Here is a 26,541-nt window from a genome sequence, read left to right as displayed (position 1 = left end):
GAAATATTATTTAAGGATAAAACCTTTCGCTTTCTGCCTTTTGAAAATTTGTTGTAGTTGTGTTCCAAATCATGGGCCTTCAGCCGTTTTAAAAATTAAAGAGGTTGTGTCCTTAAGCCATAAGATTGTGTGACATATTCAGTCCATAGTTAAGCTCGGAAATTTGCACTGTAATGTTTCGTCAAATAAATAAAGTTGTATGTGTTCGAGTGTAACTGACAGCCGATCATTTTTGGCCCCTTTCCATAATTCCGACTATCTGTTCTGGCCAGCGGATTTAACCAAGCGTTTCAATACGCAAGTTACTTTCGTCGTTAAGTTTCGCACACCGTAACAGTAATGTTCTGCAATCCTTGGTTGATAATCGAACAGCATGTGCAGAAGCAGTATTTCTCAGTGCGTAGCAGCAATCGTTAGTGTTTCCTGTCAACTCCGGGTACTACGCTCAGTTCTGGAAAACTACTGCACGTCTGGAACGTGTTTTATTAGAATCTCCAGATCGATAACAACAAAATAAATGGAAATCGTGCTTTGCTTTAACCTCGTACTGTTTTGCAATGGTTTCATATTAGCGAAGTTGCTAAATTTCGGGCAAACTCTTTTATTAACCCTAACTCCGTAACTAAACATTTGCGGACCTACGTTTGTATGAACTTTTTTTCTCTTTAGTTTTACTCGTAGAATAACACATTAAAATATTTGCATATCTTCGTGCTTCACCCTTTATACAGCGAGCGAGGTGGCGCAGTGGTTAGCACATTGGACTCGCACTCGGGAGGACGACGGTTCAAACCCGCGTCTGGCCATCTTTATTACCACGAACAGCACTAGTACACCCTAGAGATGGGCAAAGTCGTTCATCCTTGGGAACTAGTTCACTGGTGATCGCTCTTTTTTGGGAACCGTTCATTTTTACTCGATCACCGTTCATTGTGCTTGGTACTAGTTTATGGTTCTTATGAAAAATTCAAATTAGTAGCTTGTAATTTTCATGATTCTGCAAAACATCTCGTTTAGTCAATTGTAGCGTTACGTGGCTGATCGCAGTGAAATAATATAAGGTGGCGCACGAAAAAGCGGCCCCGAGTACAGACTGCACGCCAGTTACGCACAATTTGTTGACCGATACTTTCAGAATAGATAAACATGTAATGATTAAGCAGTGAAGAGATAACAAACAAGCTAATGCAAACAATTACTTCACAACAATAGATGACGATTGGTAGGCGACAATGAGCAGTCTAATACTCGAGGCCGATTTTTCGTGCGCCACCCTGTAGCACTGAAATAATATTGTAGAAGTTATACTCTCTTTACAAAATGTGACACCAGACACTCTATTATGGAACGCGGACTTCATTCGGTTGTAAGTCGGTCTGCCTTCCATAACAATGCATATGCTCTTTTACCTTGGATCAAAAAAAGACGGAAAATGGCCACTCCTGTGCGCCGTGCTGACTTATTTGCATGTGTAATAACAAAAAAATCTTGCCTTTTTAGAAGTATTTCTTCTGCTGTTTATCGAAATAGTGAAGTAAGCTGATATGAGCCAGCCGCGGTTCTAGGCGCTCAGTCCGGAACCGTGCGACTGCTACGGTCGCAGGTTCGAATCCTGCCTCGGGCATGGATGTGTGTGCTGTCCTTTGGTTAGTTAGGTTTAAGTAGTTCTAAGTTCTAGCGGACTGATGACCACAGATGTTAAGTCCCATAGTGCTCAGAGCCATTTGAAGTACGCTGATATGCCGTTTTGTTACCTGGAAAGATGTATGTATTACATAGCATTTAAATTTTATGTAATTTACGTAATTATAAAATACGTTTTAATTACCGGTCATGGACGCTGAGTAGAATACAAAAAGAACCAGAAGTTCAAAAAAGGTTTGAAACAGATCTAGAACTGACGTGCGCAGCGAACGAAACGAATAACTCGATACTCAACTAACTTCGAGCAGTCGGCAGTGGAACTGCGAGAGTGGCCAGGCTAAGAAGGACGAGTCCGGTCGAGCGAGACCGAGACAGACGGGAACGGGACCGGCTGATGTGCCGTTCGCGAACGAGACCGACCGTTTCCCGTTCCCGGGAACTATAAGTAGAAAGCCGCGACCGAAGTGAACTACGAACGACCGTTCCTTAGAATACGTTCCTCGCTCGCTCAGTTCATTTTCCTGAACCGTTCCTTTGCACCCGTTAGTTCGCGAACGACCCATCTCTACTGCACGCTGGTGGCCATTCTACCTGTGAGAGAGGACTGGAACGCTGGATCATCTACATACCTGCCGATGGTGTACGAGGGTGAGTCAAACGAAAACCTTAAATTTCTAATAACAAATCGAAATTTCGCGCTATTATCCTGTAAGTTGGTAAGCGCGCTACAAACAGCGTGCAGAATGGCCTGTATGTGGCAGCATGCAGATGCACACACACTGTCGCAGTATCAGTATAATGATGGCCGCTCCACTTGCGACTTGCACCAGGGAAGAACAGCGTTCTGTTATTCGATTTTTGCATAGTGAAGGCGTGACACCTATTGAAATTCGTCGACGAATGAAGGTTCAGTACGGTGATGCATGTTTGTCACAGCAGCAAGTCTACGAATGGAGTAGGAAATTCGCAAGTGGTGTGACTTTAGTGGAAGATGCTCCTAGTCCGGGTCAGGCACGAGTTGTGACTCCACAGAACATTGCAGCAGTTGAAGCCATAGTGAAGGAAAACCGCTGAGTGACACTGAATGACATTGCAGCACGTTTACAGATTAGTCATGGGTCAGCACACCACATTGTGCATGATGTGCTCCAGTTTCACAAAGTGTCTGCAGGATGGGTGCCACTGCAGCTGACTCCTGAAATGAGAGAACGACGTGTTGATGCTTGTGAAGAACTTATTCGGCGCTTTGAACGAGAAGGTGATGGCTTCCTTGCAAGAATCGTTACTGGGGACGAAACCTGGGTTCACTTCCACCAACCGGAAACGAAGAGAGCGAGCAAGGAATGGCGCCATTCCTCATCACGAAAACCAAAGAAGTTTCGAACAGAACCATCGGCAGGGAAGGTTATGCTGACTCTCTTTTGGGACGAAAAAGGCGTCATTTTGGAGCATACATGCCTACAGAGACCACTGTCACCAGTGCATCATACACAGATCTCCTAAAAAGTCGTCTGCGGACTGCAATCAAATCAAAGCGACGTGGATTGCTGTCAGCAGGTGTCCTTTTGCAACTTGACAATGCAAGGCCCCACACTGCCGTATAACAGTTGAAACAATCACACACCTGCATTTCGAGTGTCTTTCTCATCCACCATACTCACCAGATCTTGCCCCAAGTAATTTCCGTATGTTTGTATCACTCAAAGACGCAATGAGAGGAAAGAAGTTCCGTTCTGATGAACAGGTACGCCACGCGGTGCATGCGTGGTTGCGCGGACCACCAAAAGAATTTTTTTTTCTAAAGGAATTTATGCACTTTGTAAGCGCTGGAGGACTTGCATTGGGCGTGGAGGAGATTACGTTGAAAAGTGATACAGCTTTGTACCACTTCTGTACAATAAATAATACTTAAAAAAATATTTAAGGTTTTCATTTGACTCACCCTCGTATACATGTACGGAGTTATATTCACATCCGACCATGTCTTTCGGTGTTTCACCTTTGTTGTATTGTATATGGTTCGATGAAAGCTCTCTGCCAAGTAAGTGAGTGTGCTGGCAGAGAATAAGTGTAGTTGTAAATTTCCGGTGGGGAAAGGGCAGAACGATATGATATGTTGTCTTGAGTCGTGGAAGACAGTCAGCAGGGTGCAGGGTAAAGGAGAAACGAGCTGTACACTCTATCTGTTTACGGCAGCGTGGTTCCTGACCCGTCAGTTCCCGCTGCCGGGGACCAGAGAGACGTGCGGCCATCCGTAGCGGCTTCCGGGGGGCGGAGGGGGTTGCCCCTCCACCCTTCCGTCTCTTTCCACGCCCATCGCCCACCCTCCTCGTCCCGTCGCGTTCTTCACTCCAGAGACAGCCGGATCGGATTTAGAGCGACCGGAAGCGGACCCACTTAAGGAACACTCTCGTTTTCTCTCCGTCTCTCTCGTCGTCCTCCTCCTCCTCCTCCTACACACACACACACACACACACACACACACACACACACAGTGAAAAAGCTCCACACTCAGTAGCTGCATCCGCTCACAGTTGGCTGTCTGTACCACTTAAGGCTGTTCAATAAAGGTAACAGTCTTCCGTGCTCCCAGAGGTATTATGCGGCGAATGACCTGCTATATGGCAGGCCGCATCGAACCTGTCAGAAGACTGATGACTCAAAAGAATAATATGCAAGGAAGGCGAATTCAACGCCCGGTTTCACACGGGAGGTCGTGCAACGACAGTCACCACGAACAGCACAGGTGCACGCTGGTAGTCGCTTGACCCGTGAGGGCCGACTGGAACTCTAATAAATCATCTACGTACTCGCCGATGGTGTGTACGTGTACGGAGTATGCATGCAGTAAGAATAAACGTAAAACACCAAAAAGCAGTGTATGCCAACGAATGAAACAGTAGGATAGATTAACCAAGGAGATTAAAGAGATTACTAACACTAACTCATTAACAAAAAAAGTTCTTAAGTACCTGTTAAGCAATACTGAAACGCCCGGTTAAATCCGCAGGACAGAACAGTTAGTTGGAATTGTGGAAAGGGGCCCAAATGAGCCGCAGTCAGTTACACTCGAACACATATATCTTTATTTAGTTGCCCAAACATTACAGCGCAAATTACCGAGCGTAACTATCGACTGAATATGTCACACAATCTTATGGCTTATGCGCACAACCCATGATTTAAAACAACTACAATAAATTTTCAAAAGGCAGAAAGCGCCAGGTTTTATCCTTAAATAATATTTCTAATGAGGCTGAAGGCCCAAACAGTGCAAGACTTGAAACTTCCTGGCAATTTAAAACTGTGTGCCCGACCGAGACTCGAACTCGGGACCTTTGCCTTTCGCGGGCAAGTGCTCTACCAACTGAACTACCGAAGCACGACTCACGCCCGGTACTCACAGCTTTTCTTCTGCCAGTTCCTTCTCTCCTACCTTCCAAAGGCAAAGGTTCCGAGTTCGAGTCTCGGTCGGGTACACAGTTTTAATCTGCCAGGAAGTTTCATATCAGCGCACACTCCGCTGCAGAGTGAAAATCTCATTCTGGAAACATCCCCCAGGCTGTGGCTAAGCCACGTCTCCGCAGTATCCTTTGTTTCAGGAGTGCTAGTTCTGCAAGGTTCGCAGGAGAGCTTCAGTAAAGTTTGGAAGGTAGGAGACGAGGTACTGGCAGAAGTAAAGCTGTGAGGACCGGGCGTGAGTCGTGCTTGGGTAGCTCAGTTGGTAGAGCACTTGCCCGCGAAAGGGAAAGGTCCCGAGTTCGAGTCTCGGTCGGGCACACAGTTTTAATCTGCCAGGAAGTTTCATATCAGCGCACACTCCGCTGCAGAGTGAAAATCTCATTCTAGTGCAAGACTTGATAAGTAAGGAACTTTCAATTTTAAAGCGGCTGAAGGCCCATTATTTAAAACCCAACTAAAAGCATTCAAATTCAAACCATCAGCTATGAGCCATGCAACCCAACCAAGAGACAATCGACGGACCCACCGACAAGACGACTTGCTTTCCACCCGACCAGTACAAAACTCCAAAGCCAAAACTTAAATGGCGTAGCCGCCCACAACCGAGTATGCATAAGTTGTCAAAACTACACACACTTGTTGGACAGCGACAACACGGTGAGGAAAGGACTCTGCCTGAATTTTACCTCAGCGGCCATGGCAGGTAACAGGAACGTTAACGGCCACAAGGCACGAAATTCCGCTGGTGCACTTGGACTTCAAATAACCAAAATACAGTTAAACTCCACCTGATGATGGCAAAACTTTCGCCAACTCGAACACTCGCTGTTGCTCACGGGAATACCTCCAACAGCCAACCATGAAAACCAACGGCACAATGTGAACAGACTGGCTCCGGTTATTAAATCATCAATAAACTTTGATGTCCTGGGTCGGTGTGCCAGGAACCTCGTAGCAATCGGAAATCTCCGGCACACTGCGTCGCGCAGAGATTTCCTGGCTGATCCACACCAACCGACCGACTCCACTCATCAGCACAGAGACCGCACTAAAATAACTGACCAGTCGACATCACAAGGTACGCACAGTTTCGCGAATACGGCACGAAGGACTAGACCATACTAACGGCAGCGACTGTGCAATAACAAGGACGAATCACGAGTCGGCACACGCAGGCAATCCATAAACGATCGCCGGCCAACCTACACGTCGTCCGACAAGACGTCCGACCGGCCGACCGACGACCAACCAAGGTGGTCCGTACTGAAGTGAGATGTATCAGCAACCGTCGGGCGAGTCATGGCTGTCCGGACCTCACTGCATCCGCGACCCGACTGAACTTTTGCCGCGTCCTAAGTCAAACACTGCCAGGTCCGAACTGCACTGCTAGCGCCTCCCAACTCACTGGCAGATCCGAACTAACTCCCAACACACGACTACCGGAAAGTAATAGCAGTCCGCAAAGATAATGAAAAATACGACCATACCGTATCTACACCGCCTCCGAATTTTACAGTTGGCACTACAAACACTGGCAGATGACGTTCGCCGGGCATCCGCCATACCCACACCCTACCATCGGATCGCTACATTGCGTACCGTGATTCGTCACTCCACACAACGTTTTCCCACTGTTCAGTCGTCCAATGTTTACGCTCCCTACACCGAGCGAGGCCTTGTTTGGAATTTACCGGCGTGACGTGTGGCTTATGATCAGTCGCTCGACCATGAAATCCAAGTTTTCTCACCTCCCACCTAACTGTCATAGTTATTGCAGTGGATCCTGATGGAGTTTGGATTTCCTGTGTGATGTTCTGGACAGATGCTTGCCTATTACACATTACGGCCCTCTTCAACTGTCGGCGGTCTCGATCAGTCAACAGACGAGGTCGCCCTGTACGCTTTTGTGCTATACGTGTCCCTTCACGTTTCCACTTCACAATCAGATCGGGAACAGCGGACCTAGGCATGTTTAGGAGTGTGGAAATCCCGCGTACAGATGTATGACTCAAGTGACACCCAATCACCTGACCACGTTCGAAGTCCTTGAGTTCCGCGGAGCGCCCCAGTCTGCTCTCTCGCAATGTCAAGTGACTACTGATGTCACTGATATGGAGTACCTGGAAATAGGTGGCAGCGCATTGCACCTGATATGAAAAAGATATATTTTTGGAGCTGCCCGGATACTTATCACATTGTGTAGAACTGTAGATTTTGCGAGCTTAATTATTGGGGAATACTGTCATGGAAATGGTTTTATAGTATTTATGTGGTTTATTTGATTACCATTTGTATCCTAAAGGAGTATGAACTTTTTTGGACTATATAGCTCAAATGTCAAATGTAGCCCCTAGATCAGTTACAGCCTGTACCACGGTAGCCAGTTAATTATTACTGCAGCACACACAACTTATAAGAATAAAAGTTGCACTTCATTTGTACTGTTAACGTAATTATAATGCATAACTGGCTCAGCAGTTGGGTGGGGACCCAGATGAATTAGTTGGTACTCAACATAAGATACATGAAAATATAAACAGTGACTTACAAACCTGTACAATAATTATATCTGGTGCTGGCCCTTCAAGTTTATTAGCTAGTAAACTATTCTGAATTATCCCAGTTTTATTCATGTAACTTTTATACTGTACTGGAATTTCAACAACATTTAAGCAGAACGCCAGAGATCATCTCTTTGTACTTTGCTGAATCCGTAAGTACCCTCTTATGAAAAATACCTTGAGTACTTCAGAAGTAGGGCCCACTGAATAATTATGAAATTTACTACGCCAGGAAGTTTGTTAACTGCAGTAAAGGAAGGCAATTACTTTTCAGTTCAGTAAAATAGGATACTCGAAATAGGACCCTGTCTGGGCAAAGGATTGAGGAATAAAGTATGGTTGCTCAGCCGCGCGGGGTAGCCGCGCGGTCTAGGGGGACGTGTCACAGTCCGGGCGGCTGCCCCCGTCGGAGGTTCGAGTCCTCCCTCGGGCATGTGTGTGTGTGTGTGTGTGTGTGTGTGTGTGTGTGTGTGTGTGTGTGTTGTCCTTAGCGTAAGTTAGTTTAATTTAGATTAAGTAGTGGGTAAGCTTAGGGACCGATGACCTCAGCAGTTTGGTCCCATAAGATCTTACCACAAATTTCCAAATTGTTGTTCAACACAAAGTTTAAAGAACTAAAACTTATTATTGGATAATAAAACACGTAACTTTTCCAAGCAGTTATAGAATACTAAACTGATTCGTTGAGGCGAAGGAGGTGACTTTATCGGTCTCCTATGGCTGTTCAAAAAAAGGTGTCAAAAGTATCCATGGCTTTGCTCTATAACAAGCTCTGAAATTACGATATTGCAATAATGTGTTATACAGAATTACGGTGCAAAGTTCCTTCGAACATGCTTGCATATCCAAAGAAACTTTGCATCGTAATTCGAAATAACACAGGAGCTGTACTATTGTATTTATTCGTCAGCACCGGTAAGCGACTGTCAAGTCAACTGCCTTCCCTGTAGAGGTATACACGTAATTGATGTAAGAGTAGGAGATTGTAGACACGTGCCTGACGACATACGGAAGCTTAGCTCTGTCCGTGTGTGGTGCTCGGGTAGGCAAATACACTCCTGGAAATGGAAAAAAGAACACATTGACACCGGTGTGTCAGATCCACCATACTTGCTCCGGACACTGCGAGAGGGCTGTACAAGCAATGATCACACGCACGGCACAGCGGACACACCAGGAACCGCGGTGTTGGCCGTCGAATGGCGCTAGCTGCGCAGCATTTGTGCACCGCCGCCGTCAGTGTCAGCCAGTTTGCCGTGGCATACGGAGCTCCATCGCAGTCTTTAACACTGGTAGCATGCCGCGACAGCGTGGACGTGAACCGTATGTGCAGTTGACGGACTTTGAGCGAGGGCGTATAGTGGGCATGCGGGAGGCCGGGTGGACGTACCGCCGAATTGCTCAACACGTGGGGCGTGAGGTCTCCACAGTACATCGATGTTGTCGCCAGTGGTCGGCGGAAGGTGCACGTGCCCGTCGACCTGGGACCGGACCGCAGCGACGCACGGATGCACGCCAAGACCGTAGGATCCTACGCAGTGCCGTAGGGGACCGCACCGCCACTTCCAAGCAAATTAGGGACACTGTTGCTCCTGGGGTATCGGCGAGGACCATTCGCAACCGTCTCCATGAAGCTGGGCTACGGTCCCGCACACCGTTAGGCCGTCTTCCGCTCACGCCCCAACATCGTGCAGCCCGCCTCCAGTGGTGTCGCGACAGCCGTGAATGGAGGGACGAATGGAGACGTGTCGTCTTCAGCGATGAGAGTCGCTTCTGCCTTGGTGCCAATGATGGTCGTATGCGTGTTTGGCGCCGTGCAGGTGAGCGCCACAATCAGGACTGCATACGACCGAGGCACACAGGGCCAACACCCGGCATCATGGTGTGGGGAGCGATCTCCTACACTGGCCGTACACCACTGGTGATCGTCGAGGGGACACTGAATAGTGCACGGTACATCCAAACCGTCATCGAACCCATCGTTCTACCATTCCTAGACCGGCAAGGGAACTTGCTGTTCCAACAGGACAATGCACGTCCGCATGTATCCCGTGCCACCCAACGTGCTCTAGAAGGTGTAAGTCAACTACCCTGGCCATCAAGATCTCCGGATCTGTCCCCCATTGAGCATGTTTGGGACTGGATGAAGCGTCGTCTCACGCGGTCTGCACGTCCAGCACGAACGCTGGTCCAACTGAGGCGCCAGGTGGAAATTGCATGGCAAGCCGTTCCACAGGACTACATCCAGCATCTCTACGATCGTCTCCATGGGAGAATAGCAGCCTGCATTGCTGCGAAAGGTGGATATACACTGTACTAGTGCCGACATTGTGCATGCTCTGTTGCCTGTGTCTATGTGCCTGTGGTTCTGTCAGTGTGATCATGTGATGTATCTGACCCCAGGAATGTGTCAATAAAGTTTCCCCTTCCTGGGACAATGAATTCACGGTGTTCTTATTTCAATTTCCAGGAGTGTAGTAAGGCGATCGCTTGCAATAAGCGGGAAATCCGGCTTCGAGCCCCGGTCCTGTACAAATTTTCATTGTTGTCATCCCACTACACGGCTGATGATAGTGCATATTTGCAACTCCGAGTACACATAATGTAAGCTCTGAAAATTCTGTTCTTAGCTGTGACTGATGAACCTAATTTCTTCCAGATCAGATGCTATATAAACGAATCTTTTTACTCTTGGTACCTCATTCCCCTGACAAGATGTGAACAATTTGCATACTAGCGACCGACCGGCCTTCGCCACCAAGGAGGCCTGCTGTTCGACAGCCAGACCCACCTTTTCTATTCCCGCTCTAACAATCCTACCACAACAAAGGTGACAAATTAATTATGATTGTAGTGTTGCTCACGCTGCTAAATATTGCATTTTCGGGCAACAACAAAGTTATATTATGTGGCAGGTGTCATTAAAGCACAGTTAATAAACTCATTTCATGAAATAATGGATAAACTAGGCACTCATCTTTTCGTGTTTCCTACGCTGGTCTCGTTGTGAACTCATGGCTCAATCGTCGAAAATCTAGGTGGTGATAATTCCAAGCTAGGATGCAAAGAGGCCTAGGTGTTATTCTGCGATATTCAAAAGTTTTATAGATGTGTTTCAGAAACCACTCTTGAAGATTAAACCTTTGAAAGTTAGGACAATGGTGATGTAAAAAAGTAATCAGCACTCCGAATTTAAGTTACACTTCTTTTTTATTACTTTTGTTGCAATATCACGTAACTCGTTCCAAAACATCACTTCACAATATAAAACATACTTGAAAACATCTTCCCCACTGTTATTAAAGTTCACATTTTATAAACTGACCGTCCGCAGCTCGTGGTCGTGCGGTAGCGTTCTCGCTTCCCACGCCCGGGTTCCCGGGTTCGATTCCCGGCGGGGTCAGGGATTTTCTCTGCCTCGTGATGACTGGGTGTTGTGTGATGTCCTTAGGTTAGTTAGGTTTAAGTAGTTCTAAGTTCTAGGGGACTGATGACCATCGATGTTAAGTCCCATAGTGCTCAGAGCCATTTGAACCATTAGCCATCCATCTGCCTCGGCGAATGCGGGCTGGTTCCCCTTATTCCTCCTCAGTTAGACTATGTCGGCGATTGCTGCGCAAACTAGTTCTCCACGTACGCGTACACCACCATTACTCTACCACGCAAACGTAGGGGTTACACTCGTCCGGCGTGAGACTGACCGTGGGGAAGGGGGCGGGGGGGGGGGTGTCCACCGGGGGCCAGACCGCACAATAACCCTGGGTTCGGTGTGGGGCGGCGGAGTGGTGAAGTGAACTGCGGTAGTCGTCGTGGGGTTGCGGACCACTGCGACTGCGGCGGGGACGGAGCCTCTCCGTCGTTTCTAGGTCCACGGTTAACATACAATACAAAATTTTACATCAATCGCTGTTTGTGTGGTATCGATAGCAACGATGACACGGCGTATTAAAGTTATTAGGTTGGCACTACGACAGATACCGACGACAGCGCCCTCTTGCAGGCGCTGTTGAGATCTTCGAGCTCCGCTCCAGACTCTTGCCCATTTGATCGACAGCAGAAGGCCTGGAACATCGCTTAAACTACAGTGTGTGTTGACTTGCTATTGAGATCTTGTACTACTCACGACGGGATGTACGCAAAGTTATGTAACCATTTATTGACTTGTTTTTGCCTATAGCAGACATCTATAATCTTAATCGCAGTACCGAAGTGCTTGTCCCCTCCTGCTCCTACTTGCTTTCCTCATTCGGCCTACCCTTCAGTTTGCCGGAACAGATCCACGCGCCGCCTTCCAGGCGGGATACAAAAGTTTCTCCACAACCATGTTGTCCAAACAATACTTTTAAGATGACATCCATAGATTAATTACATTGGTGTAAATGGATGTAAATAATTAATAAAACATTTACGTAGATGTTACAGCAAAGAATTTGGTTATACATAAGCCATGTTAAAAACAGACATAAAAGTTAGATAAGATAAAAATAGGTAATATCGGTAATAATGTTACATGCTACCACCTTTCAGCCCATCGGAGCAACCAGTTTCTTTCATTTCGACGCCTTTTCTCTCACGCACATTCAAAACACGGAACAAAAGAATATGCAAGGAACAGGTCCACATTGACCGTCGTACCGGTAGCTGGAAAGCTGGAACCGGTGATCTGTACGGCCTTACCTTTTGTATACCCCACATTTTCACCGGAAAGGAAGGGAAAAGAAATAAAAATTGAATCCGGATAAACCTGAAGTCCGAATTAATGAGCGCCAGATAGTTTCTTGCGAACTTGCCCTTGAAACTACAGTCTGTAGCTACTATTCTCTTGTTTCTCGTTGTAACCCTCGCTTCACACTTCCTTACATTAAATTTCGATCCATACTGTCTCGTTACTTCCTTCCATACATGTAGTTTTTTCTATACCTCTCCTCCTCCATTTCCCCACACCATTAAATCAACAGCAAACACCATTGCTTTCATATATTCAACTTTTGATCGCTCAGAGCTCTTGAATACCAGCTTTTATTTCAGTCCTAACGTTTTTTTATCGTTCCGTAACTCAATAGGTAAAAATTGAAGTCTCATAAGATCACTTGGTTCTCCGTCTGTCTGCCAAAAACCCTTTTCCTTGGAAACAGGTAGACGTGTCAATATACTAAGGGTTGTGATCCCTTGGTGGTGTGAAACATAGAAGCTTCTACGTCAATGCAGTCAAAAGATACGGTTATTTATGTTACTCTTTGTAATACTCGAAACTTCCCCATTAAACCCTATAGGGTAGTTCCTGTTGGCTATTAAATTTAACAAAAAGGGGAGTTTCACATTTCAAGTAAAGGAAAGAAATCCGAAAACTGTGGATTTGTAATTATACATTAATGGCCATTAAAATTGCTACATCACGAAGATGACGTGCTACAGACGCGAAATTTAAACGGCAGGAAGAAGATGCTGTGATTGCAAATGATTAGCTTTTCAAATCATTCACACTAGGTTGGCGGCGGTTTGAAACCGATTTCTCATACACAAACAGCAGTTGACCGGCGTTGCCTGGTGAAACGTTGCTGTTTGCTGTGATGCCTCGTGTAAGGAGGAGAAATGCGTACCATCACGTTTCCGATTTTGATAAAGGTCGGATTGTAGCCTATCGCGATTGCGGTTTATCGTATCGCGACACTGCTGCTCGCGTTGGTCGAGATCCAACGACTGTTAGCAGAATATGGAATCGGTGGGTTCAGGAGGGTAATAGGGAACGCCGTGCTGGATCCATACGGCCTCGTATCACTAGCAGTCGAGATGACAGGCATGTTATCCGCATGGCTGTAACGGATCGTGCAGTGAGTCAACAGATGGGGCCGAACCGCGCAATAACCCTGGGTTCGGTGTGGGGCGGCGGAAGGGTGAAGTGGACCGCGGTGGTCGTCGTGGGGTTGTGGACCACTGCGGCTGCGGCGGGGACGGAGCCTCTCCGTCGTTTCTAGGTCCCGGTTAACATACAATACAACATATCCGTTAGGACAGCGCTGCGAAATTTGGCGTTAATGGGCTGTGGCAGCAGATGACGGGTGCGAATGCCTTCGCTAGCAGGTCTACATCATTTGCAGCACCTCTCCTGGTCTGGTGACCACATCGGTTGGACCGCAGACGACTGCAAAATCGTTGCCCGGTGAGGTGAGCCCCGATTTCAGCTGGTAAGACCTGATGGTAGGGTTCGAGTGTGACGCAGACCCCACGAAGCCATAAACCCTAGTTGTCAACAAGGCAGTGTGGAAGCTAGGGGTGGCTCCATAATGGTGTAGTCTGCGTTTCCATGGTACGGACTGGATCAGTGCTGAAACTTCCTGGCAGATTAAAACTGTGTGCCCGACCGAGACTCGAACTCGGGACCTTTGCCTTTCGCGGGCAAGTGCTCTACCATCTGAGCTACCGAAGCACGACTCACGCCCGGTACTCACAGCTTTACTTCTGCCAGTATCTCGTCTCCTACCTTCCAAACTTTACAGAAGCTCTCCTGCGAACCATGCAGAACTAGCACTCCTGAAAGAAATGATATTGTGGAGACATGGTTTGGCCACAGCCTGGGAGATGTTTCCAGAATGAGATTTTCACTCTGCAGCGGAGTGTGCGCTGATATGAAACTTCCTGGCAGATTAAAACTGTGTTCCCGACCGAGACTCGAACCCTGGACCTTTCCCTTTCGCGGGCAAGTGCTCTACCATCTGAGCTACCGAAGCACGACTCACGCCCGGTCCTTTACTTCTGCCAGTATCCTCGGTAGCTCAGATGGTAGAGCACTTGCCCGCGAAAGGCAAAGGTCCCGAGTTCGAGTCTCGGTCGGGCACACAGTTTTAATCTGCCAGGAAGTTTCATATCAGCGCACACTCCGCTGCAGAGTGAAAATCTCATTCTGGATCAGTGCTGTTTTTCTGGGGGAACGCTGAGGGATGCGAACCCCTAAACTTTTTCGTCGACAAAGTAGTTTTTTTACGATGTTGAGAACTTGGAAGAGAGTCAAAGATTTATTTCACGGACGTAAATTTTTTATTTAATTTTTTGGTGTTGGTAATTGCAATACGAACGAAATCAGTGTAGTTTTTAGTGGGAAAAGCGATGTCATTGAGGGTTTCCAGCATTTCGAAGCTGCAGCAACCGTTCTCGACAACTGAATTGCCGGCAGCCAGGCCGACAAGGATGTAGTGCTCTCGCCCGCTAATAGTGGGCGATGCTAGTGCTAAACGGATAAGCGTACGCTCAAAGCCGAGCTATGGTAGATGTCTCTACGGTCCCGCTACCATGATCCTTCGCGATTCATTTCCATCTTTGTTTTGTTGTTCTTTATTCGTTGGCGTTTGCCGTTCCGTTTGCTGTTTCATTTGCGGGGTATTATAGGTCAATTGTAGTGTACGATACCGTTTTCTTTTATTGTCCAAGGGTTGATGGGAATCGCATGCTTCATTTAAGGTGATGTAAACTGAAGTGTTCGATACCACATTCTCTTGTATGGGTGTTTCTCGGTATCGCCTGCCTCATTTGAGCTGTAAAGTCAACTGAAGTGGCCGATACCTTTTTTTTTTTTTGTATTTCGACATGTTGACGACGTCATGGCTAAAAGCAGACGGGTGGTATCCCATGCTACAGTTATAAGTAATTTTCGCTGGATTATATCCAATGTCGGAGTACCCTCAAACTTTTTTAAGAAAAAAAAAGCACTGGACCCGATCCAATTAATGCACTTCACGTTCCAAGACAACAGTGAAATTCTTATGGATGACAATGCGCCATCTCACCGTGCCACTGCTGCCCGCGGTTGATTTGAAGAACGTGTTGGACGATTCGAGTGCGTGGTTTGGCCACCCATATCGGCAGACTTGAATCCCATGGGACATAATCGAGAGGTCAGTTCGTGCACAGAATCCTTCACCTGCAACACATTCACCATTATGGATGGCTATAGAGAAAAAAAGGCTCAGTATTTCTGCAGCTGACTTCCGACGTCTTATTTAGTCCATGCCACGTCGAGTTCCTGAGGAGGTACGCAACAATATCTAGCTGATGTCAATGTCGATAACAGGCAAAAATCGCCGAGATTTTCGATTCCCAAAATGGATGAACTGTCTAAATACATGATTAGCTTGGTGCGGAACCCTCAGTGCGGGAGTCCTATTCGCACTTGGCTAGGTTTTTCCTTGGTTTGCACCGAGCGAGGTGGCGCAGTGGTTAACACACTGGACTCGCATTCGGGAGGACGACGGTTCAATCCTGCGTCCGGCCTTACTGATTTAGGTTTTCCGTGATTTCCCTAAATCACTCCAGGCAAATGTCGGGATGGTTCCTTTGAAAGGGCACGGCCGACTTCCTTCCCCGTCCTTCCCTAATCCGATGAGACCGATGACCTCGCTGTTTGGTCTCTTCCCCCAAACAGCCCAACCCAACTCTGGAGGACGACGGTTCAAACCCGCGTCCGGCCGTCCTGATTCAGGTTTTCCGTGATTTCCTTAAATCGCTTGAGGTAAATGCTGGGATAGTTCCTGTGAAAGGTCACAGCCGATTTCCTTCCCAAATCCGAAGAGACCGATGACCTCTCTGTTTGGTTCCCTCCCACGAATCAACTAACCAACCAACCAACCTTGGTTTACTTTTCTGCAAAATAGGTCGCTGTGCAATGTGACGTGTGTTGCGTGCCTCCTTGATAGCGCTGCAATTGTGATGGTCCGCAGTGTACGTCCGCCGTGTGGAGGCGGTACTAGTCCGCATCACGTGTGGTCCCGCCGGCCGCAGCTGCGCCGCGCCTTCGCCTCCTCTGACGCTGCTAAATGCGGTCCCAGCGCCGCCGCGACGGCACCATTTATTTCTGGGCCTCCTGTCGCGTCTCTTTCTCCGCTGCTGTCGTCTCGTCTCGCGCTTCGCCAGGCCGGCGTGGGCGGGACCCACATACACTTGTTTACAGCCAGGCGCCGCACTGCAGCGCTGCGACTTAAAGGCGCGCGCGAAATTATACAGGCCGTCTCACATTAGGAGTTGATCTCTGCAAAGTTAGGAAACTACTGCGAAAGCAAAGACAGCTTCACTGCAAGTTTAAACGCAGCCAAAACGTCTCAGACAAACAGAAGCTAAACGATGTCAAAGTTAGCGTAAGGAGGGCTATGCGTGAAGCGTTCAGTGAATTCGAAAGTAAAATTCTATGCACCGACTTGACAGAAAATCCTAGGAAGTTCTGGTCTTACGTTAAATCAGTAAGTGGCTCGAAACAGCATATCCAGACACTCCGGGATGATGATGGCATTGAAACAGAGGATGACAAGCGTAAAGCTGAAATACTAAACACCTTTCTCCAAAGCTGTTTCACAGAGGAAGACCGTACTGCAGTTCCTTCTCTAAATCCTCGCACAAACGAAAATATGGCTGACATCGAAATAAGTGTCCAAGGAATAGAAAAGCAACTGGAATCATTCAACAGAGGAAAGTCCACTGGGCCTGACGGGATACCAGTTCGATTCTACACAGAGTACGCGAAAGAACTTGCCCCCCTTCTAACAGCCGTGTACCGCAAGTCTCTAGAGGAACGGAAGGTTCCAAATGATTGGAAAAGAGCACAGGTAGTCCCAGTCTTCAAGAAGGGTCGTCGAGCAGATGCGCAAAACTATAGACGTCGATCAGTTGTAGAATTTTAGAACATGTTTTTTGCTCGCGTACCATGTCGTTTCTGCAAACCCAGAATCTACTCTGTAGGAATCAACATGGATTCCGGAAACAGCGATCGTGTGAGGCCCAACTCGCTTTATTTGTTCATGAGACCCAGAAAATGTTAGATACAGGCTCCCAGGTGGATGCTATTTTCCTTGACTTCCGGAAGGCGTTCGATACAGTTCCGCACTGTCGCCTGATAAAGTAAGAGCCTACGGAATATCAGACCAGCCGTGTGGCTGAATTGCAGAGTTTTCAACAAACAGAACACAGCATGTTGTTCTCAATGGAGAGACGTCTACAGACGTTAAAGTAACCTCTGGCGTACCACAGGGGAGTGTAATGGAACCATTGCTTTTCACAATATATATAAATGACCTAGTGGATAGTGTCGGAAGTTCCATGCGGCTTTTCGCGGACGATGCTGTAGTATACAGAGAAGTTGCAGCATTAGAAAATTGCAGCGAAATGCAGGAAGATCTGCAGCGCATTGGCACTTGGTGCAGGGAGTGGCAACTGACCCTTAACATAGACAAATCTAATGTATTGCGAATACATAGAAAGAAGGATCCTTTATTGTAGGATTATATGATAGCAGAACAAACACTGGTAGCAGTTACTTCTGTAACATATCTGGGAGTATGCGTATGGAACGATTTCAAGTGGAATGATCATATAAAATTAATTGTTGGTAAGGCGGGTACCAGGTTGAGATTCATTGGGAGAGTCCTTAGAAAATGTAGTCCATCAACTCGTTCGACCTGTATTTGAGTATTGCTCATCAGTGTGGGATCCGTACCAGATCGGGTTGACAGAAGAGATAGAGAAGACCCAAAGGAGAGCGGCGTGTTTCGTCACAGGGTTATTTGGTAAGCGTGATAGCGTTACGTAGATGTTTAGCAAACACAAGTGGCAGACTCTGCATGAGCGGCGCTCTGCATCGCTGTTTAGCTTGCTGTCCAGGTTTCGAGAGGGTGTGTTTCTGGATGAGGTATCGAATATATTGCTTCCCCCTACTTATACCTCCCGAGGAGATCACGAATGTAAAATTAGAGAGATTCGAGCGCGTACGGAGGCTTTCCGGCAGTCGTTCTTCCCGCGAAGCATACGCGAGTGGAACAGAAAAGGGAGGTAATGACAGTGGCACGTAAAGTGCCCTCCGCCGAACATTTTTGTCGATGAAATCTTCTCGCGTCATAATCCGAGTCATGTCGAAATGTTTCAAAGAATTTCCCACTCATCATCATAAGTCGAAGTGTCTGCTTCATTTACATCTCTTTCCTTCATACCTGCTGGGCCGTGCAGACCCAGTGGTGGGCCGATCACGTTCCTCCGGAAGAGAGGTCGCGGCAGGAGGCGTTGCCTAGGATCCACGCGTCGAGTCCTGGCTCTGCACAAACCTCATGAATAAAATTATAACAGTGGCAAATAGGTATTTCCAGCTTCCCTTTAAGATAGAGTATACCACCAATCTACGAGGGCTGTTCAATAAAGAACGATCATAACTTTTTTACGCTCATAATTTCACGCGCTAAAATTTAATCTTACGATATTCTGTTAGCTTAATGTGCAACAAACACGCCGTAGTAGCTTCATTGGAACTCCTTGTTTCCGCCTGTGAGAGGCAAGCAAGGTCAGACATGAAACTGCCTGGCAGCTTAAAACTCTGTTGGTACTGGCAGAAGTAAAGCTGTGAGGACGGGGCGTGAGTCGTGCTTGGTTAGCTCACATGGTAGAGCACTTGCCAGCGAAGGCAAAGGTCCCGAGTTCGAGTCTCGGTCCGGCACACAGTTTTAATCTGCGAGGAAGTTTCATATCAGCGCACACTCCGCTGCAGAGTGAAAATCTCATTCTGGAAACATCCCCCAGGCTGTGGGTAAGCCATGTCTCCGCAATATCCTTTGTTTCAGGAGTGCTAGTTCTGCAAGGTTCGCGGGAGAGCTTCTGTAAATTTTGAAACGTAGGAGACGAGGTACTGGCAGAAGTAAAGCTGTGAGGACGGGTCGTGAGTCGTGCTTGGGTAGCTCAGATGGTAGAGTTCTTGCCCGCGAAAGGTAAAGGTCCCGAGTTCGAGTCTCGGTCGGGCACACAGTTTTAAGCTGCCAGGATGTTTCACATCAGCGCACACTCCGCTGCAGAGTGAAAATCTCATTCTGGAAACATCCCCCAGGCTGTGGGTAAGCCATGTCTCCGGAATATCCTTTCTTTCAGGAGTGCTAGTTCTGCAAGGTTCGCAGGAGAGGTTCTGTAAATTTTGAAACGTAGGAGACGAGGTACTGGCAGAATTAAAGCTGTGAGGACCGGTCGTGAGTCGTGCTTGGGTAGCTCAGATGGTAGAGTTCTTGCCCGCGAAAGGTAAAGGTGCCGAGTTCGAGTCTCGGTCCGGCACACAGTTTTAATCTGACAGGATGTTTCACATCAGCGCACACTCCGCTGCGGAGTGAAAATCTGTTTCTGGAAGGTCAGACATGTTCAGTATCGCCTATCGCTGCAATGGAGGTAAATGTAAATGTCGTGTGACTAGGGCCTCCCGTCGGGTAGGCCGCTCGCCGGGTACAAGTGTTTCGATTTGACGCCACTTCGGCGACTTGCGCGTCGGTGGGGATGAAATGATGATGATTAGGACAACACAACACCCAGTCCCTAGGCGGAGAAAATCTCCGACCCAGCCGGGAATCGAACCCCGGCCCTTAGGATTGACATTCTGTCGCGCTGACCACTCAGCTACCGAGGACGGACTGCAATGGAGGTAACACGCGAGGAGTGATATGCGGCTTTGAAATTCTGCTTTCGTCTCAACAAATCTTCAGCGGAGACCTATACAGTGTTTCGGGAGGCCTATGGAGAGTCGTTCTTCCCTACAGCATAGCTCGAAGGTGGTTTAAAATGTTTAAAGAGGGGAGACAATCAATTTTAAAGGGAGGTGGACCCGGTGCTCCAGTTACTGCTGTTGCAGAAGAAAACATCAACACTGCTGCTGTCACTGTGAGAGAGGATCGACGAATTACCTTCAGATCGCTTTCTGAAATACTGAACATTGCATTGAGTGCCACCCACACGTTGGTGACAGTAATTACACGTGACAAGTGTTTGTGCGCGTTGGATTACAACACTGTTGATTCCCGAACGAAAGGACATTCGCGTGCAGGTCTGCATGCAGTTAAAGTTGATGTTAGAGGGAGATCCGGAGGCTCATTGATATGTAATCACTGCTGATGAAACTGGGCTACATCATTTTGATCCTGAGCGCAAACAGGAAAGCTCAGTGTGGAAATCTGCTTCATAACCAACCTCCAAAAAAGTAAAAGTGGTTGCTTCTGCTGGGAAAGTTATGGTCATCTCATTCTTTGATATTCATGGAATGGTTTATCAGTACGAGGGCAGTTCAATAAGTAATGCAACACATTTTTTTTCGCGGCCAATTTTGGTTGAAAAAACCGGAAATTTCTTGTGGAATATTTTCAAACATTCCCGCTTCGTCTCGTATAGTTTCATTGACTTCCGACAGGTGGCAGCGCTGTACGGAGCTGTTAAAATGGCGTCTGTAACGGATGTGCGTTGCAAACAACGGGCAGTGATCGAGTTTCTTTTGGCGGAAAACCAGGGCATCTCAGATATTCATAGGCGCTTGCAGAATGTCTACGGTGATCTGGCAGTGGACAAAAGCACGGTGAGTCGTTGGGCAAAGCGTGTGTCATCATCGCCGCAAGATCAAGCAAGACTGTCTGATCTCCCGCGTGCGGGCCGGCCGTGCACAGCTGTGACTCCTGCAATGGCGGAGCGTGCGAACACACTCGTTCGAGATGATCGACGGATCACCATCAAACAACTCAGTGCTCAACTTGACATCTCTGTTGGTAGTGCTGTCACAGTTGTTCACCAGTTGGGATATTCAGAGGTTTGTTCCTGCTGGGTCCCTCGTTGTCTAACCGAACACCATAAAGAGCAAAGGAGAACCATCTGTGCGGAATTGCTTGCTCCTCATGTGGCTGAGGGTGACAATTTCTTGTCAAAGATTGTTACAGGCGATGAAACATGGGTTCATCACTTCGAGCCTGAAACAAAACGGCAATCAATGGAGTGGCGCCACACCCACTCCCCTACCAAGAAAAAGTTTAAAGCCATACCCTCAGCCGGTAAAGTCATGGTTACAGTCTTCTGGGACGCTGAAGGGGTTATTCTGTTCGATGTCCTTCCCCGTGGTCAAACGATCAACTCTGAAGTGTATTGTGCTACTCCTCAGAAATTGAAGAAACGACTTCAGCGTGTTCGTAGGCACAAAAATCAGAACGAACTTCTCCTTCTTGATGACAACGCAAGACCTCACACAAGTCTTCGCACCCGAGAGGAGCTCACAAAACTTCAGTGGACTGTTCTTCCTCATGCACCCTACAGTCCCGATCTCGCACCGTCGGATTTCCATATGTTTGGCCCAATGAAGGACGCAATCCGTGGGACGCACTACGCGGATGATGAAGAAGTTATTGATGCAGTACGACGTTGGCTCCGACATCGACCAGTGGAATGGTACCGTGCAGGCATACAGGCCCTCATTTCAAGGTGGCGTAAGGCCGTAGCATTGAATGGAGATTACGTTGAAAAATAGTGTTGTGTAGCTAAAAGATTGGGGAATAACCTGGTATATTTCAATGCTGAATAAAACAACCCCTGTTTCAGAAAAAAAAGTGTTGCATTACTTATTGAACTGCCCTCGTATGTTGTACCTGCACACATATCAGTAACTGGACAATACTACAGGAATGTACTGAAAACATTGCAAGTCCATATTAGGCGCAAAAGACCACATCTCGGTGAAGCGGGTCGGATGCTGCACCATGAAATGCGCGGCCGCGTATTGCCAGTGTTGTTGCTGAATATCTTGCATAAGTGCATCCCTCACCCTCCATATAGTCCGTATTTAGCCCTATCTGACTTTTTTCCATTCCATAACGTGAAAAAACGCCTTCGTGGGGGGCGTTATCAATCATCAGAATCAGTGGTGAAGGCTGCGGATGTGATTTTGAAGGACCTCTCAAAAAATGGTTTCCAGCATGTGTTCGAAGACTGGCAGAAACTATGGGACAAGTGCATCACATTCATGTGAGAGTACTTTGGGGAAAACCATCAAAATTAAGAGGATGAGTAAAGGTATGTTGTCAAAAAAATTATGATTATTCTTTATTGAATAGCCCTCGTATATTAGCATGTGGTGCGAGCGTTTCGACTCATAGATTGCATCTAGTGAAGCCAGCCTCATTAGTGAGGAGGGTCAACGGCGAGTGCTACTAAAGATTAACAAGCGCGTACTGCACTACGCCATATGATGCTTTGATAGTTATTCTAGAAATATGCCCACTGGACTTGAAAATTAGGAAAAGGGGGCCCTTTAAAATCGAAAAAGGGGACAAAAGATCGCATATTACAAATGTGTCAAAATGAATGAGGCAGGAGAACGTGCGAATTTCTGCCTAACATCAGGAAGAGATTAAAAATGAGATTTCTTAGATCGTCCAGTGGATTGATACACTACGTGACTGGCCTAGACCAGTATGCCACGTATCTATACAAAGTCAGAAGACGGATGAATGATCGCTGGGCCTGAGGCAGTGTGGGGACACAGAGCACACATTGTGGAAGTGCGCGCTCTATGAAGATGCGGCGGGTATTAAGGGTGTTGGATCCCAAAACAGCACTAAGGAGCTAGTCGACCTGGCGCATCTTGGACGATACTGCAGCCGCGGTATCCAGGGAGACCAAGGAAGACTTCACGAGGCATTCAACCATAAGTCAGCGTGCTGCCAACCAGGCTAGACAACATACTCTGCAGATGGAGAAGAAATAACAGACGTCGGCGGCCACCGAATGAAATAGTGTACAAGGAACTTATTGGGTTGATACAAGTGATCATGCAAGTGTGGACTTTAAGGCCTAACAGTGATTGCTGGAATTACTCGCTATAGTGATGTGCTGCCCGATGCCCAAGGAATCCAGCTGACTGTTGACCGGGTTAGTATGAGGGCGGATCCAGTAGCGCAAGCAACCGTAATCATGACCCGTACTCAGAGTCTGGAATATACAACTAAACATATCAGGAATGCTCCATGCTCTGCCTAGGACAAACGGGCCGAAATTTCAAAGCCAGGTGCCCACAGCACATTAAACCCTACACAGAGAACACCAACAATAGCCACACGCACACATAAAACAGGACACCCATTTGGAAAAGCAGAGCAAAACTTCGAAGTGATCCACTGACTAAATAAAGGGCGTAAAATGGATATGTTAGAAGGACTGGAGGTATATTCACATTGCAGAAAATATAAAAGACAAAATGTTAAACGAAAAACTTGAAAGGGAACCAGTGAATATCTTCAGATGCTTTGAAAATACACTTAAATAAAAATAGTCAGACATAGAAATAAAAAGCACTCCGTCTTCAGGCGACGAGTCGCCTACCGGGACCATCCGACCGCCGTGTCATCCTCAGTGGAGGATGCGGATAGGAGGGGCGTGGGGTCAGCACACCGCTCTCCTGGTCGTTATGATGGTATTCTTGACCGAAGCCGCTACTATTCGGTCTAGTTGCTCCTCAATTGGCATCACGAGGCTGAGTGCACCCCGAAAACTGGCAGCAGCGCAAGGCGGCCCGGATGGTCACCCATCCAAGTGCCGACCACGCCTAACAGCGCTTAACTTCGGTGATCTCACGGGAACCGGTGCATCCACTGCGGCAAGGCCGTTGCCTCACAGACATAGAAATAAGGACCATTGTAAAATAGATGTAAGCAAATTATAATCCATATTGTTAAGATAAGTGCCCTCTGTGCAAAAGTGTATCATACTCTGTAGGAGACTTGTAACAATATCACTGTGAACTACTTTCTCTGCCCGGAGATTGGCTGTTTGTATTGTCTTCATCATTTCATCATCATCATTTGTGAGAGTGACTAGATTGGATTGTGTAAAAAACAAATTGGACGGGCGCTGATGACCGTGCAGTTAAGCGCCCCGCAAACCAAACATCATCATCATCTGTCAACTACAACTAAATACATCTGTGTAAAGGCTTGTTTATGTAAGTTATTCTCGCTGTATACTATGCACTGAAAGTTGTGTGTGATACTTAACATGTGCAAGACACTGGAAGTACAAGTTCGTCCATATTTCGCCACTAAATAGATATAAAAATCGATAATTAAGTAAGAATTTCGCGTTTTTCTGTACATTGCTGCGAAGTCAACAAAACGAAACAGAACCTCACAGATGCAAAACATTACGTAAAAACTGCATATTAAAAACAGAAAGCACATTTGAAGAGGGGAATCATTTCCCGAAACGCGTCGAGTAAAATATGAATAAAATAAAATCGTGACATATGAATAAAATAAAATCGTGACTGGCAGGAGGAAAGTTGTTATAAACAAACCTATTGACAGTCAGGTTGGTATCCCTGCGCGTTTCCAGACACGTCTATGGACTGGAATCTCATTGACTGGAGTAGAATAGTGGTCTGTGGTTAGCCCTGCTTCGAACTGAGCTCCGATGACAAGCACTATCTGGAGAAGCCGCAAAGCGCGGGGAATACCAAGCTGACATTCGTCCGCTATACGGACCGACAACCAGGGTTGATGCTCTAGGGTGCCACCTCGTGTCATAGCAGCCCTGGTTGTTATTCGCACAAACCTTGCAGCACAGCAGTACTCGACGATATTATAGGACCCGTTTTTTTGCCGTTCTCCGCAAGCCATCCTGGGTTTACATTTGAGCAACACAGGGCTCGCCCACACACGGCGAGAGTTTCTACTGCTTGCCTTCGTGCTTGGAAACCCTACCTTGGCCAGCAAGGTCGCTGGGTCTCTCCCCAACTGAGAACGTTTGGAACTTTGTAGGAAGGGACCTCGAAGCAGCTCGGGATTTCATCGATCTAACACGCCGATTGGACAGAAGTTGGCATGGTATCTCTCAGGAGCATACCCAAAGACTGTATCAGTCAATGCCAAGCCGAATAAGGGTTTTAATAAGGGTCAGAGGTGGACCAACGCGTTACTGACTTGTTCATTTTATGAAGCTCCTTCAAAAATGGTTCAAATGGCTCTGAGCACTATGGGACTTAACATCTTAGGTCATCAGTCCCCTAGAACTTAGAACTACTTAAACCTAACTAACCTAAGGACATCACACACATCCATGCCCGAGGCAGGATTCGAACCTGCGACCGTAGCAGTCCCGCGGTTCCGGACTGCAGCGCCTAGAACCGCACGGCCACCGCGGCCGGCTGAAGCTCCTTCTCTTTAATAAATCAACCATTTTTTTTCTAACATTGTAATTATTTGTTTGTCTGTAAATGTACTTCACATTTACCGGTTTCCTGCACCATTTGGGTAATGTCTTCCTCGTGCTTCTTTTTTTTGTCCTAGAGTGTTGTTTTACTTCTCCTTAAATTATTTATCAGCTGTCTGTCTCCATAGCTGAGTGGCAGCGCTGCAGAACGCCATGAGAGGGTCCCGGGTTTGATTCCCGTCAGCGGCAGAGATTTTCTCCGCTTGGGGACCGGCTGTTGTGTTGTCTTCATCATCATTTCACCCTCATCGACAAGCAAGTCACAGAAATGGCGGCAAATAATGAGACTTGCGCCAGCGACTGGTCTACCCGACAGAACGCCCTAGCCGCAAGCAAAGTTCATACTTCTATGCACTGAAGCGCCAAAGAAACTTGTATAGGCATGCGTATTCAAATACGGAGATATGTAAACATACAGAATACGACGCTGCGTTCGGCAACACCTATGTAAGACGACAAGTGTCCGGCACAGTTGTTACATCGGTTCCTGCTGCTACAGTGGCCGGTTATCAAGATTTAAGTGAGTTTGAACAAGGTGTTACAGTAGGCGCACGAACGCTGGGACACAGCATCTGCGAGGTGGCGATGAAATAGGGATTATCCTGTACGACCATTTCACGACTGTAACGTATCAGAAGTCCGGAAAAATATGAGATTTCAGACATCGCTGCGGCCGGAAAAAGATCGTGCAAGAACGGGACCAACGATGACAAGAGAATCGTTCAACGTGACAGAAGTGCAACACTCCCGCAAAGTACTGCAGATTTCAATGCTGGGCCATAAACAGCGCGCGTAGCATTCAACGAAACATCATCAATATGGGCTTTTAGAGCCGAAGTCTCAATCGTATACCCTT

General features: G+C 47.2%; 1 protein-coding gene and 1 pseudogene across 1 annotated transcript in view; one reads left to right on the top strand and one right to left on the bottom strand.

Moving 5' to 3' along the window:
* The window catches only part of LOC126210054 (RAC serine/threonine-protein kinase), a 708,536-nt gene that overhangs the window by 263,850 nt on the left and 418,145 nt on the right, over positions 1 to 26,541 (top strand). The window lies entirely within an intron of this gene.
* On the bottom strand, positions 23,972 to 24,089 carry LOC126210966 (5S ribosomal RNA; annotated as a pseudogene).

The sequence above is a fragment of the Schistocerca nitens genome, chromosome 10 (genome assembly GCF_023898315.1).
Source record: "Schistocerca nitens isolate TAMUIC-IGC-003100 chromosome 10, iqSchNite1.1, whole genome shotgun sequence".
Taxonomy (NCBI): Eukaryota; Metazoa; Arthropoda; class Insecta; order Orthoptera; family Acrididae; genus Schistocerca; species Schistocerca nitens.
This window is presented reverse-complemented; position numbering and strand designations above follow the sequence as displayed.